This window comes from Schistocerca nitens, chromosome 7 (genome assembly GCF_023898315.1).
Source record: "Schistocerca nitens isolate TAMUIC-IGC-003100 chromosome 7, iqSchNite1.1, whole genome shotgun sequence".
NCBI lineage: Eukaryota > Metazoa > Arthropoda > Insecta > Orthoptera > Acrididae > Schistocerca > Schistocerca nitens.
In genome coordinates, this window is record NC_064620.1 from 307,585,827 (window position 1) to 307,590,826 (window position 5,000).

The 5,000-nt window shown below is 55.1% G+C and overlaps 1 non-coding gene across 1 annotated transcript in view; it reads right to left on the bottom strand.

Moving 5' to 3' along the window:
- The window catches only part of LOC126196860 (small subunit ribosomal RNA), a 1,909-nt gene extending 943 nt beyond the window's left edge, over nucleotides 1-966 (bottom strand). Inside the window, exon 1 of the ribosomal RNA XR_007539289.1 lies at nucleotides 1-966. This exon is cut by the window's left edge and continues 943 nt beyond it. This is a non-coding gene — a ribosomal RNA (small subunit ribosomal RNA).
- Between the last annotated feature and the right edge of the window lie 4,034 nt (nucleotides 967-5,000).

Sequence of the window (5,000 nt, forward strand, 5' to 3'; positions counted from 1 at the left end):
CCCTATTAATCATTACCTCGGGTTCCGAAAACCAACAAAATAGAACCGAGGTCCTATTCCATTATTCCATGCACACAGTATTCAGGCGGGCTTGCCTGCTTTAAGCACTCTAATTTGTTCAAAGTAAACGTGCCGGCCCACCGAGACACTCAATAAAGAGCACCCTGGTAGGATTTCAACGGGGTCCGCCTCGGGACGCACGAGCACGCACGAGGCGGTCGCACGCCTTCGGCTCGCCCCACCGGCAGGATGTCCCACGATACATGCCAGTTAAACACCGACGGGCGGTGAACCAACAGCGTGGGACACAAATCCAACTACGAGCTTTTTAACCGCAACAACTTTAATATACGCTATTGGAGCTGGAATTACCGCGGCTGCTGGCACCAGACTTGCCCTCCAATAGATACTCGTTAAAGGATTTAAAGTGTACTCATTCCGATTACGGGGCCTCGGATGAGTCCCGTATCGTTATTTTTCGTCACTACCTCCCCGTGCCGGGAGTGGGTAATTTGCGCGCCTGCTGCCTTCCTTGGATGTGGTAGCCGTTTCTCAGGCTCCCTCTCCGGAATCGAACCCTGATTCCCCGTTACCCGTTACAACCATGGTAGGCGCAGAACCTACCATCGACAGTTGATAAGGCAGACATTTGAAAGATGCGTCGCCGGTACGAAGACCGTGCGATCAGCCCAAAGTTATTCAGAGTCACCAAGGCAAACGGACCGGACGAGCCGACCGATTGGTTTTGATCTAATAAAAGCGTCCCTTCCATCTCTGGTCGGGACTCTGTTTGCATGTATTAGCTCTAGAATTACCACAGTTATCCAAGTAACGTGGGTACGATCTAAGGAACCATAACTGATTTAATGAGCCATTCGCGGTTTCACCTTAATGCGGCTTGTACTGAGACATGCATGGCTTAATCTTTGAGACAAGCATATGACTACTGGCAGGATCAACCAGGGAGCTGCGTCAACTAGAGCTGAGCAGCCGGCCGCCCGGGAGTGTGTCCCGGGGGCCCGCGCGAACACGCAAGCGTCCGCTCAATTATTCTGCAAACAGGAGGAGGCTGGGCTCCCCTGCACGATACACCTCGAAACCCTCTCAGGTCCCGGCGGCGCGCAGCGCCGTCCTAAGTACTTGGTCGGGTTCGAGAGAGGCGCAATCGCCCGGAGATAGGCGAGTAGACGCTTTCAGTGCGACCACCCGTGCTCCCAACTGAGCTTGCCGCTGCCGACAGAGGCCCGGGAGCGTGCTGTCGTGGTGTTGCCGGCGGGAGACAACACGCGGCCACAAACAGTGACCGGGCAGCTCCAACGCCAGCGCCACAGAGGGGCAGAGCCCCACTTGGGTGCCAAAGCGAACTCTCCCAGCACAGCGCACGCGCCAACACATCCGCACAGCTGCGATACAAACCACCTGCGAGAACCGCGGGGGCGACCGAGCAGCAGACGGCGTCGCGGCGCCGAGTGCCGGGCGGCGGCGCATCCTCAACGCACACAGTCCTCAATCGGACCAGCACACTGCAGATGTCCACCGCGCTTCGCACCGGGCCCGGGAGGACCCACTTTGGCCGCACGGCGCCGCGCGCTGGGTGCGCCGGCACGCAGATGCGCCGCCTGCCGCGTCCGTCAGCCGGCGCGCCTGCCACTGGGCGCCCCCACCAGCCGGCTGCCGCGCGTGCGCCCACGCAGCGCGCGGCCAGCACGCCGGGCGCCCCCCCCTCACCGGCCGGGGACGGTCCCACCCAGCCACCGCCGCGTATCGCTTCATACCCACATGCCCACTCACGTTCGTGGGTATGACGGGTGTCGCTGAAGCAACCGGTTAATACCTGTACCGATCGTCGATATCAACGATTCACCTCCAGCGCGAACAACCGCGCAACAACGGATTTCCAGTTCATTTGCGTAACTTGGGCAGCAAACGTAGACATCCATCTACATTTGCGACTTCTACGAGTCTTGCATGCCTGGATGTTGTGTGTCACGACGCACTCCATCAGCATACATACACGCTGCGACGTGTGCACGAAAGAACACGTGGAAGGTGGCCAGCGTACGTATGCGAATGCCATTGCACAGCTGCGAAGCGCATTCAACACGCGAACTCCTGACCGACGAGCTAGAGGTGACAGGAGGGGAGGGGGGGGGGGGCGGGGGCGATATACGTCCTATTGCAGTACACAATACAGTGGATAGCGGGACCATGTGGAAAGTAAGCAACACTCGCAAGATGTGAGGGTACGCACCGTAAAATGAATCAATACGCAGAACACCACAGTGTGCGCGAAGTGAACTATGTTGAGATGGTTGCAATTAGGCAACGCTACACGAATTCCTAGATTCATATAACTAACAATTACAGGGCAGGTTAAGGCGCAACGTGGGTTAGGTTAGGGCGCAACGTGGGTTAGGTTAAGGCGCAACGTGGGTTAGGTTAAGGCGCAACTTGGGTTAGGTTAAGGCGCAACTTGGGTTAGGTTAAGGCGCAACTTGGGTTAGGTTAAGGCGCAACTTGGGTTAGGTTAAGGCGCAACTTGGGTTAGGTTAAGGCGCAACTTGGGTTAGGTTAAGGCGCAACGTGGGTTAGGTTAAGGCGCAACGTGGGTTAGGTTAAGGCGCAACGTGGGTTAGGTTAAGGCGCAACGTGGGTTAGGTTAAGGCGCAACGTGGGTTAGGTTAAGGCGCAACGTGGGTTAGGTTAAGGCGCAACGTGGGTTAGGTTAAGGCGCAACGTGGGTTAGGTTAAGGCGCAACGTGGGTTAGGTTAAGGCGCAACGTGGGTTAGGTTAAGGCGCAACGTGGGTTAGGTTAAGGCGCAACGTGGGTTAGGTTAAGGCGCAACGTGGGTTAGGTTAAGGCGCAACGTGGGTTAGGTTAAGGCGCAACGTGGGTTAGGTTAAGGCGCAACGTGGGTTAGGTTAAGGCGCAACGTGGGTTAGGTTAAGGCGCAACGTGGGTTAGGTTAGGGCGCAACGTGGGTTAGGTTAAGGCGCAACGTGGGTTAGGTTAGGGCGCAACGTGGGTTAGGTTAGGGCGCAACGTGGGTTAGGTTAGGGCGCAACGTGGGTTAGGTTAGGGCGCAACGTGGGTTAGGTTAGGGCGCAACGTGGGTTAGGTTAGGGCGCAACTTGGGTTAGGTTAGGGCGCAACGTGGGTTAGGTTAGGGCGCAACGTGGGTTAGGTTAGGGCGCAACGTGGGTTAGGTTAGGGCGCAACGTGGGTTAGGTTAGGGCGCAACTTGGGTTAGGTTAAGGCAGAAGTTGGGTTAGGTTAAGGCAGAAGTTGGGTTAGGTTAAGGCAGAAGTTGGGTTAGGTTAAGGCAGAAGCTGGGTTAGGTTAAGGCAGAAGTTGGGTTAGGTTAAGGCAGAAGTTGGGTTAGGTTAAGGCAGAAGTTGGGTTAGGTTAAGGCAGAAGTTGGGTTAGGTTAAGGCAGAAGTTGGGTTAGGTTAAGGCAGAAGTTGGGTTAGGTTAAGGCAGAAGTTGGGTTAGGTTAAGGCAGAAGTTGGGTTAGGTTAAGGCAGAAGTTGGGTTAGGTTAAGGCAGAAGTTGGGTTAGGTTAAGGCAGAAGTTGGGTTAGGTTAAGGCAGAAGTTGGGTTAGGTTAAGGCAGAAGTTGGGTTAGGTTAAGGCAGAAGTTGGGTTAGGTTAAGGCAGAAGTTGGGTTAGGTTAAGGCAGAAGTTGGGTTAGGTTAAGGCAGAAGTTGGGTTAGGTTAAGGCAGAAGTTGGGTTAAGGGATGGTGTGTGTGGGGGGGGGGGTGGGGTGGCGAGGTTCGTTGATAGTGATGGTAGTAAGTGGACGCCTGAGGCACTATCAGATATGTCACGTCAGTTGCACTTGTGGCTCATGGCAGGTGGCGCGCCCGTTCTGTGTTTGTGGCAAAGGAGTGGCACACCTGTGTCTTTCATTCCTGCCATTGTTTATGTGCTGTGAGATGCGGCAGTGTGGTGCTGTTGGGTGCACCCCTGTGTAGGACATGTGTGGGTGTTGGTGGCGTATCTGAGCAATGGTGGTTGTAGGAAGAGTGGGATATTCAGTTTTCTGGTTCGACGTCCCGGTCTGGTTATCATAGTGTGGATGGTGTACTGTGGCCGAGAGGATGCACTGGATGTTGTTCCATGCTGGTACTTAGATGTTGTGTCTGCGTCTGTTACAGGCATAGACTAGTGGGTGATGGAGTGTGTGGGTGACGTGTGGTTGACATTGTGTGCACAGACGTTCAGCATGTATAGGGACAGTTGTATGTGTTATCTATATTCCGATGACTGCGCGTATTACTAAGCACCGCCGTGTATAAGCTTAATGTATGTATAGTCAATGCCTGTTCTATCTCTGTACAGTAGTAGCGGTGCGACTGCACTAGCTAGCTACACCTCGCGGCATCGTCCCCCGGTGTATGGCATATGATTATAAACATTCTGTCTATTAGTCAAAACCGGTGGTGTGACTACGTCACATGTTTGAGGTGGGGGACGCAACACCGTGCCGGTGGGTCAGGGCTGCGAAACACTTTCCCCACACTGGGGGCTCGGACCCTCATTACTCGTCCCAGTAATATATTGCGGAGCGCACATAGCCATTGCCCAGAGTCTTTGCGACTGCGAGTGCAACGCCCACGGGGACCGACGTGGATGGGGCGGCCCATAGCTGATCGCTCAGCATCGGAATCCGTACAGTGAGCGACGCGGTCGCGCACAGACTTAGAGCACGTTTAGGGACAGCGGGAATGTCGAATATTGGATAAAACTCTTCATGAAACGCAAGATATAGGTGTGGATTGCAACTTACGAGTGCGGGAAACGTCCGCCGTTCATCCGCTGGACTTGCGATTTTGGTGGGTGGGGTGGGGCACGTACGGGTGCGGGTGGCGTGATTGTCGGTCGACGACTTCGTGGTGGACAGAGGATGCCGTCTTTGTGGGTGGCGTCGGACAATGTGTACTGTGCGCCCATCGATGTCGTATTCAGCTTGGCGTCTCATAGATGGCGGTATCGCCG